The sequence below is a fragment of the Juglans regia genome, chromosome 11 (genome assembly GCF_001411555.2).
Source record: "Juglans regia cultivar Chandler chromosome 11, Walnut 2.0, whole genome shotgun sequence".
Classification (NCBI taxonomy): Eukaryota; Viridiplantae; Streptophyta; class Magnoliopsida; order Fagales; family Juglandaceae; genus Juglans; species Juglans regia.
This window is the reverse complement of record NC_049911.1, coordinates 15516247-15527146: the sequence shown is the minus strand read 5'-3', so window position 1 is coordinate 15527146 and position 10900 is coordinate 15516247.

Below are 10900 nucleotides of genomic sequence, written 5' to 3'. Positions count from 1 at the left end.
GAACAAGTAGAGATGTGATTTGCATTATAAGAGATTGATTGAATTTTAGGTTTATGGGGTATTTAGAAATAGAGAAACGATACTTGCAATCGTGAGTGTGCAAACGTCGTGCAGTCGCTTTAAAAAAAGTGAATAAATATGGGACCCACATGAAAAAGAAATTAATTTTTTAATAGTGGATTCCACTCTTTTTCAAAGTGACTGCACGGCGTTTGCGCATTCCACGACTGTATGTAGTATTACTCTTAGAAATATCACTTGTATTGTGAAGATATGATTTTAAGTGATAAGAAGTAACTCTCCGACCCATCCAGGACTGGGGTGTTACACAACCCGTGATCACGGGTGGAATCAGAATCTTCAAAATTCACAAAGCATAACTCACGGGAGTCAACAATGGTACTAGCCAACAAGGAACTAGAAGACAAGGATGGAGGGGCAGAACCGAACATGGCCCAAGGAGGCAAAGCAGTGGCCTAGACAGTTTATGACATGCTCAATTTTTATGGTTTTTAGTTTTAGTAAGTTACTTTTGTTAAGCATATGAGACTTCATTGATTTTAATAAGTGTTTCTGTAGACTCTCTTTTAAATTTTCAGTAATTTAACAAATGGAGATACTGTTTTATTTTATGGAGTTTGTTTATAGATGTTGCTACTTGGCCACCAGCATTTATCGCTGGGTGTGCCCCTTAGTACAATTTCACTTTTTTTCTTTTTCTTTCAAGCATTTTTTAAACATCTTTAAATATTAAAAACAATACACACATACATTAGTAATCACTTCCTTAACTATTAAAAAAAATTAAAATGCATGACCAGTCAAATCCAAGGGGCAACATGAGAGGGGCAAACTAGCATTTTGCTTTTCTTTTTATATACCTAGTGCTCATTAAGAAGAAATTTTTTTAAAGGCAACGCTAGTAGCATTCTAGGTCCCCTAAATTTCTAAAAATATTATTATTCTTAATCCAAGGGGAATAGAGTGTTACACCGACACTAATCAAGTAACATAATAAAGGACCTAGCAAACTAGAATTTGTCACGGCCCATATTTATTTTTATAAATTATTGAGAAAACCAATAAGTAATTAAACTATTAATATTCTAACAATGTTTTCTTAAAACTTATAATATCACTTAACTTTTTCGTTCCATCTAAATTATTTTCTCATTTTGTCTTCGAGGTGCTTGTTTGAGGCAAGTAATTCTATCCATGTTGCTCGTCTGATGGCAAGCACTTTGTTGTGGCATTGTTCCATATTGTACGAGCTTATCCTTGTACATTGCTCATCGAGATGGCGAGCACTATTATCCTTACATTGCTCATCGAGATGGACACCACTATCACACCTTATGGTGGTCGTTGAGATGGCAAGCACTATTATTCTATACATTAATCTCCGAGATGGAAAGCACTATTGTTCCTTGCGTTGCTTGCCCAAGGGAGAGCAATTGAGTCTCGTAATGATTGCATTGAGGCAGGCACTTTACCTCTGGTAAGGCTTGCTTACCACACACTTTATTTCTTGTAGATGGTGAGTACTATCACTCGCTACGGTGCTCGCCATATGGTGAGTAACTGGGTCTCGTAATACACGCCTGGTGGCAAGCACTTTGCACAAGTTGTTAATGAAAGTGAATATTTCAAGAACGTCATAATAGATTAAGAGGGTGAATCGTACAACAAAAAGTGGATTGTTTCTAATGTGACAAAATGACTAATAAACGATACAAAACTTTCTTATACACAAGTCACATACCAACATTTTCCACCCCGGATAGCTGTGAAAATACTATGGTAGGGGCGGCTGGTGGCTGGTACATCTCCACTATTGGGAGTTAAGAAGGAAACAAGGGGTTTCCTCATATGTCCTATCATTGGCCATTTATTATCCTGGGACGGGTAACTGCCTAGAGTAGATTCACACTTCTCCATCCGTCAACTGGATATGGTTACCTACAATGATTGTAACCGTTATACTTGTAAAGTTCTCAATGGTTGTTCTGCTATACAGTTCCATCTAAAAAATAATGAAGGAAATGGGTGAGTTCATCAACTCTGTAAATGAAATTTAGTGTCGGTATTGTGAACAAATGAGTAGATTATAATAAGCAAATGTAAAATATAATGATGCAACAATGGAAAAATAAACAATTAACATGTAGAAATGAGCTTTAATCTCAATGAAGTATTACCAATATTTGCAACAATTATTAACCAAAGAAGAGCTTTTCCACATAGTCTTTCTCTCTCCTATAGTTTTTCTCTCCGCACACATGTAAGATGGATGTAATATTCAAGTAATCTATGTCAGAATTATTATTACAGTAGTCATCTTCTGAGTTCCTAGAGGCTAGTTGATCAGGATGGGGTATTGAAAACACTTATTAATTGAAACAAAGGTGTTCATATTAGCCATGGAGGGGGGAAGTTACTTTTGTATTATCGAGAGAAGCAAAAAGGCAAATAAGGAGATGGTCATCAACCAAACACAGTGGAAGAGTGCGTAATATCAGAGGGAATGAAAGATTTTTTCAAGGCATATCACAATGGGACTATGGCATTGGTTACACATCGATGGGCCAATGTTTTTGGGTGTTACTTGGAAATCATTGATTATGGTGATAGAGGATGTCAAGGACTGATAGTGATACTGGAAGGGATGGAAGGTAGGGGTTGGAAAAGCATGTCTAAGGAGATAAAATAGGCTTTGTCCATCTCATCGATGAATAAGGTACCTGTGGTGACTCAGGGAGATGGGAAAAGGGAAAAAGATGGGAAGGCAAACTAGAATGTATGCAGAGGTGGCTATGGGCAGTGGTGAAGGAAGAAGGGCAAATGGTACATGGTGGTTCGAGTCAAAGCTTGGCGCTACAACAAGAAGAAGAGGACAAAAAGAAATGGGTAGTAGAGGAGCGTACAGAAGCAGAGAGGTATTTGCCGATGTGCTATACCTGGAAGACATGGTGGAGGCTTATTCAATGTCTACCCAGTGGAAAGTGAGGAGCAGAGGGTACTGTTTCGTTTGAAGGAGTAAATCTCTAGTTTGAAAGGAGATATACGTTTACTAAAAAAGGTTGTAGAAGATTTGATAAGTATAGTGGACAAGGGCTTGAATTCTAATCTAGGCTTGGGCTTAGGCCAAGGTGCAAAAACAAAGATGGGAATGGGTCAAGACCAAATCCCCTTATGAATGATAAAGGGAAAGCCAAACTTGGCTTTGGCTTGGGTTGTACAAGCCAATCTCCTAAAATGGGATGGCACCTGAAACGTGGGACTAAGCCCAATCAGGCCTAAAGGGCTTCCCAGTTTAAAGTGGGATCTTCATCCACTTATGGGCCTGTGATGATGCCAGCACTAGAGATAGAGGTGTCCATGATCACTTTTCTGGCAAGGTCTAGGGGAGTTTTTGACGACGCCTATGCCAGAGACCTAGCGTTGGGGAAGACGAACACGTCAATGCTCTATGGAAGGGCACTGAGAGACACAGCAAGTCACGGCATTTCACTGGGAGGGTCGATGCTCTGTGGGCTGTCATAGATCATATCGGTGACCTTTGGGCTACAACCTAGCACCATGACGATGAAAGGGACACACTGGACAAAAGAAATAGAGCTTACGCCTTAGTTTGGGGGATGTGGGGGTTTCAATTTCATTGGGAGATCATAAACAAGGGGAGACATCACAAAAAGGGTCGTCGGAGAGGGCTGAGCAGGAGAAAGGGTCACAAATGTCTCTTCTGGTGTCAGGGAAAAAATTAGCAACGACGACAACCTATCCTGTTGTTTTGGAGAGAGGGGAATCAATGGGTGATAACATGTATGAGAAGGGGGAGGTAGTAGGGGAAGGAACAATTGTCCTATTTGGGTCCAACAAGATTCCAATCTTGGGTGAGGAGCTACATCGGAATGAGGAAGGCAGATTCTAGCATGATTCCAAATTTCTTGTAGGGACGATTCATCAAACTGGGCCAGAGGAAACTGTGGATGATCCTATCTCTATTTGTACTATTCCTCCCTGTCTATCTTCAGATTGGGTCGAGCAAAAAGTGGAGGAAATCTAGAGTTGTGTAGGGATCTTCTATGAAGGCTTTGAAGATCAATTTGAGGCACTTCTAACAGCAATTCAGGCATGACACTATCACCATGTGATGGGGTCAAAATGAAACAGAGAGTTGAGAAGGCTATCTTGGTATATTAATTATGAAGGAAATGAGAGGAGTGGAATTCAAGGAAGTAACAAATGGAGGGTTGTAATAGCTAATAAATGAAGCCCAAAATTCTTATTTGGAATGTTAGGGGGTTGAACAAGATAGATAAACTCCTCCAAATAAGAAATTTATTAAAACAATGGAAGGTGGAAATCATTTGTTTGATGGAGACTAAATTAAAGCTTATCACAAGAAGTACTATCCAGAGTATTTAGGGCCGCCAGTTCATAAGCTGGTCATATCTACTCTCGAATGGGGCATCAGGTGGAGTCTTGGTAATATGGAATAAAAGGGTGGTGGAGAATCTCAACGAGTTTGTAGGGGAATACTCGGTGGGGTGTTCGTTTAAAAATTATGAAGATGGATTTTTGTTAGCCTTTGTTCGGGTCTATGGTCCTAATTTGGATAGCAAGAGGTAGTTTCTATGGGAAGAGCTTGCAAGCTTGTGTATTTGGTGAGATGTTCCACGGTGTATTGGTGGGGATTTAAGTGTAACAAGCTTTTTGAGTGATAGATCGAGGGAGGGAAGACAAAACCATGCGATGGGTGAATTCTCTGATTTCATATTTGAGTTGGAGCTCATGGACATCCCTCATATGGGGGGTGCATATACATGATCTAATAATCATGCTTGGTCTAGACTGGACAGATTTCTTATATCCCTATCATGGGAGATGCAATTTCCAAATGTATGCCATAAAAGACTACCACGGGTATGTTCAAATCACTTTCCTACATTGTCAGATTGTGGAGGTATTCAAGGGGGAAGAAGGCCCTTTAAATTCGAGAATATGTGGCTAAAAATTGTTGGGTTTGTGGACTTGATTAGACAATGGTGGAGCTCATGCTAGTTACGGGGCATTCCGAGCATCATATTGGCTAGTAAGTTGAAAGCTTTGAAGAAGGATTTGAAGACATGGAATTGACAGGTATTTGGTAATGTAGAATTACAAAAAAAGTGCTTACTCCAAGAGCTACAATGATTGGAGTGTGTAGAAGTAGAGAGCACTCGCAAAGGCCAAGTCATTTTAGAATTAGAAAGGGTGATTCTATTGGAGAAGATTTCTTGGAGGCAAAAATCAAGGGCATTGTGGGTTAGGGAGGGGGACAAATGCACAAAGGTTTTCATCGTGTTGCAAACTCACATGGGAGGAATAATGCCATCAAGACCATGAAGATAGATGATTGTGTTTCTTCAAACCAATCAAAGATAAAGGATCACATTGCTAGACATTTTGAAGAACTTCTTTTGGAACCTTTTGCATGGAGGCCTAGACTAGATGGTTTATCCTTTGAGGCCATTGATCATACTAGTATATTTTGGTTGGAGCGACCCTTTGAAGAGGAGGAGCTATACCAAGTAATTAGAAAAATGAATAAAGATAAAGTTTCAAGCCCTAATAATTTGAAGATGACATTTTTTCAGACTTGTTGGGAGGTGGTGAAAGAGGATGTCATGGAGGTTTTTCATGAATTATTTACTTTTGGAAATTTTGAGAAGAATTTAAATGCTACATTTATTACACTTATCCCTAAAAAAGCTAGTGCAATAAAGGTGCAAGATTTCTGGCCTATTAGTCTTGTGGGCAGTATGAACAAGATAATCTCTAAAGTCTTTGCTAATAAGATGAGCACAGTTATGGCTGAAATCATCTATAAGCCAAAATGCATTTTTTGGGTGTAGAAAAATATTGGACTCAATCCTTATCACTAACGAATGTTTGGACAGTAGGATCAAGTCAGGAAATGCAAATTAGACTTGGAGAAGACCTATGATCACGTTAATTCAGAATTCATGTTTCATTTGTTGAGGAGATGTGGTTTTGGAGAAAGATGAAGAATGTGGATGAGGCATTATGTGTCAACAGTTCGCTTCTCAATCTTGGTAAATGGTGATCATGTGGGTTTCTTTAATAGTTCACGGGGGTTGCAACAAAGCAATCCCAATCACCCCTCTTATTTGCTATTGTCATGGAGGCACTAAGCAAATGTTGTCAACTTCGATGGAAGGTGGCTTTTTTTTTTCCAGGTTTTTTAGTGGGGGATACTAACCATGATTCTACCATTATTTCGCATCTTTTGTCTGTAGATGACACGCTATTATTTTGTGAGACAAATCCAGGTCATATTCAATCGTTAAAGGCTATCTTGCTTTGTTTTGAAGCGATCTCCGAGTTAAAAATAAATCTCTCTAAGACGGAGATGGTTACTATGGGTAATGTAAGTACTGTTAGGGGGCTGGTTAACATATTGGGCTATGTGGTCTCTACGCTACCTATGAAGTACCTTGGCCTTCCATTGGGAGCATCATTCAAAGCCAAGACTATTTGGGATGAGGTGATAGAGAAAATAGAGCTAGGCTGACTGGGTGGAAAATGTTGTATTTATCTAAGGAGGGTCGGATTTCATTAACAAAGTGTACCCTCTCAAACCTTCCCACATATTTCTTGTCATTATTTCCTCTTCCAACTAGTGTTTCCTCTCAAATTGAGAAACTTCAACGAGATTTTCTGTGGAGTGGACTTGGTGATGAGTTTAAGTTTCATTTAGTTGGGTGGGATAAAGTGTGCTCTCCTTTGAGGGGTGGAGGATTGGGGATTTGCAATGTGAGGGCTTTCAATAAGGCTCTTCTTGGGAAATGGTCGTGGCAATATAATTATGAGAGGGAAGCATTATGAAAGGTATTGATTGATACTAAGTATGAGTGTATAGGGGGGGTTGGTGCTATAATGAAGTTAGGGGGCATTTATAGTGGGGTTATGGAAGCATATCCGAAAAAATTGGTGGTCTTTCTTTAGCAACACTAGGCTGTGTATGGGAAATGGCAATAGAATCAGTTTTTGGCATGATGTTTAGGTCGGAGATATGGCTCTTAAGGATGTCTATCCTTTTATTTTAAGAATTACATGGGAACAAAATTCTTTGATGGTTGACTTCCAGAAAATTACTAATGGTTCGCAGCAGTGGAATGTTAGCTTTATTAGGGAAGCACATGATTGGGAAGTAGGTGTCACGGTGAAGTTCTTTAACTTGTTATATAACATTGGCCTTGCTATTATAGTGGTGGATAAGTTGGAGTGGAGGCCTTCCAACAAATGATAATTTTTTGTACGCTCTTTCTATGAGATTCTTACTGCACAAGCTAGGCATCTTTTTTCATGGAAAAACATTTGGTGGAGTAAAGCACACCCTAAGGCTACTTTTTTTGTTTGGACAGCAACCTTAGGGAAGATTATGACCATTGATAATCTAAGAAAACGTGGGCTTATCATCATTAACTGGTGATGTATGTGCAGAAATAATGGTGAAACAGTGGATCATTTACTTCTACATTGTGAGTTTGCAAGGGCCATACAGAATTACTTTTTCAGCAAAGTGAGATTAGCATAGGTTCTGCGGGAATGGTGGTTGAACTACTAGCAAGTTGGAAAGGGATCACCGGGACACCATAGATTGTAGCTATGTGGAAGATGGCTCCCATTTGTATATTTTGGTGCATCTAGAGTGAAAGAAATTATAGAAATTTCGAGAATTGAATATAGATTATTCTAGAAGAATTTAAGAGCTTTTTCTGGAAGACTTTATTTATGTGGGCCATTGTTACAAATTTAAATGGTCTCAGCTTCCATGATTTTCTTGTAACTGTTTCTAGTTCCTAATAGATGTAATCACATGTATACCTCATGTGTACTGGGCTATGCCTATCTCTCTATATCAATAAAATATCTTCTTACTAATAAAAAAAAAAAAATTAACCAAAGATTGAATATAACTTAGCCATATCATATGAAGAAGACATCAAATAATCCAGTATTTATCAGTAGGCTCATTCTTTTATCTTTATCTTGTCTTATCCAAAATTCACAAATTTATCATTGTTCACTATTCATTGTTCATGGTATCTTGTAACTTAGACACATGATTTTATATAAAGGCCAAAATTGGAAATTCTTGCCACACTCGTGTGACAGGATTTGCAAGGTAAGTGGATGGCCAAATACCAAAATTCACAAATTTATCATTGTTCACTATTCATTGTTCACGGTATCCTGTAACTTAGACACATGATTTTATATAAAGGCCAAAATTGGAAATTCTTGCCACACTCGTGTGACAGGATTTGCAAGGTAAATGGAGGGCCAAATAGACTTCATAAAGAGTGGGCCGAGTGTCTCTTCAATTAAAGTGTCTCCCAAGTGCAAAAGATATGTAGTTGTTTCTAGGAAAAGCTTTTCAAAGAACTGAGCTATGGTGTTTAAAATGAAGATGCTTATTTATTCAAACTTAGAGAGAATGATGATGGGGAAAAAAAAGAAAAAAACAGGCAGAGACCAGCCTTTAGACTATTGAGTTTGACCTGGTATGCAATGAGATGAGATGATGTGATTTAATCTTCCTTTCCCTTCTACTTGAACAATGCTTCTATTCTACTAAATCTTTTTGGAAAGTCTTTAAAAAACACTTGGGTCTTTGCATATTCAATAAAAAAAAAAAAAAACTAAAACAACATTTTCGATATCTAAGAGACTTTTTGTCAAACACTTAGGCTGCGGGTTCCTTCTCACGGATTGGTTCTACAAGGAGGATTAGACTTTCCCAATTTCCTTCAAACATCATTTCGGTCATGAACAAAATGTCTGGTTAATATATATGATTCACGCTCAAAATAAACTCTAAAATACCTCCAGTAAATTGACACCAAACTATCGTTAGTTTTGCTAACAAAACCAAAGTCTCACCGTTGAGCGTGCCCTCTAGTATAAATTGTACTATTTTTTAATTTTTTCTTTCAAACATTTTTTAAATATTTTTTAAAAAAATATGAATACACTAATAGTTATTTCCTTAACCATTAAGTAAAGAAATAAAATAAAATACATTAATGGTCAAGTTGAGAGAACAAACTCAGACAACATAGTATCATTTTCTCAAGTAAGTAGCATTTGCGCGGGGATTAAATCTTGCATGCTAGGAGTTGAGTGAAGTTAACACGTGGGCTTTTAGTCGAAAGGGTTAATCGATTTAGCTAGTGGGCTTTTAATTTGAACCTGTTCCTTGGGCTTCATTCTGAATGGCCCATTCCTTGTGATTATGTTTTTTTTTTGAGAAATCCTTGTGATAAGTTAGAAGGTCGTAATTGTGGCCTATCCCATGCCTATACGAATGCAGACTTTTTTTTTTTTTAAAGTCAAATTAGCTATATTTTAACTTACTTTCACATGCCTAATCCAATGCCAAACAAAAGAAATTTAACATATTTTTCCGTTTATTTTCTTTTGCTATTTTCCCTTCTAAATATAAAAAAAAAAAAAAATGTTTGATTTATTGCGTTTCAGCCACCCAAATGATGCACGCGCTCCTCCACCACTAAATTTAAAAGGCTGCCGATATACACAACCTTCAAGGTCAGGAGTGACGTTCCAAATAAAAAGAGTGTGTGAAAGCCACACATGTTGCTTGCTTGTGCACCACCGAACATTAGAATGCGTTAACAGTCCACACAATGTACACTCCGATTCTCTGCCTTAGTACAGTATCTTGCGATACTTGTGAACCGCTAGCAACCTTACCGCTCTGACCCTACATAACCTGAGGGTATGGACGTGAGATTCTTCAACAATTTCATCAAAGGAAAATGCTACATGCCCCGCTGGGGGCTCCCGCTGGGAGCTCCCGCTGGGCCATGTAGCAATTTTTTTATATATATATTTTAAATTTATTTTTATATAGATATTTTTAATAATATTAAATATTTTAAAAAATAAAATAAAAATTATAATATTATTTAAAAATATTTTCTTAATTATGAAGTAAAATAAAAATTAATATTTAATGATTTGTATTTTACTTTCTGATTAAGGAAGTGTTTTTTTTTTTACTTTCTGATTAAGAAAGTGTTTTTTAATGATTTATTTTTTACTTTCTGATTAAGGAAGTGTTTTTTAATGATTTTTTTTTTACTTTTTGATTAAGGAAGTGTTTTTTAATGATTTTTTTTTTTACTTTCTGATTAAGGAAGTGTTTTTTAATGATATTTTAAATTTATTTTATTTTTTAAAAATATTTATAAGTGTAAAAAAAATCTATATAAAAAATAAATTAAAAAATTACACATAAAAAAGTATATGTTAAGCTCAACGGGAGCCCCCAACGGAGGTTGTAATATGACTATTTTAAATATTTTTTAAAAAAATCATAATATTATTAAAAAATATTTTCTTAATCATGAAGTAATTTTTTTATAATTTTTTATTTTATTTCGTGATTAAGAAAGTATTTTTTAATATATATTTTTTACTTTTGAATTAAAAAAATATTTTTTTAATAATATTTTAATTTTATTTTATTTTTTTAAAATATTTTAAAATATTAAAAAATTTATATAAAAATTATTTAAATAAAATATATATTAAATAATACTACAGCCCCAACGGGAGCCCCAGCGGGGGCTGTAGCAATACCCTATACCTTTCATCAAAATGGTTGTCGTTAGCGTCCCAGTTGCTGGAGAATCTTCAACAAATGCATCAGAGGTCTGGATCATTGGTCCGTTGCCTTTTTTTTTTTTTTTTTTTTTTTTTAAAAAAACTGCTACAAGTAACCCTCTTCCCTTGTACTTCTATATTTATTTAATTTAGTGCAACTTTTTTATTAAATAAATGTCAGGTTTTATAAATTTTTTGGAAC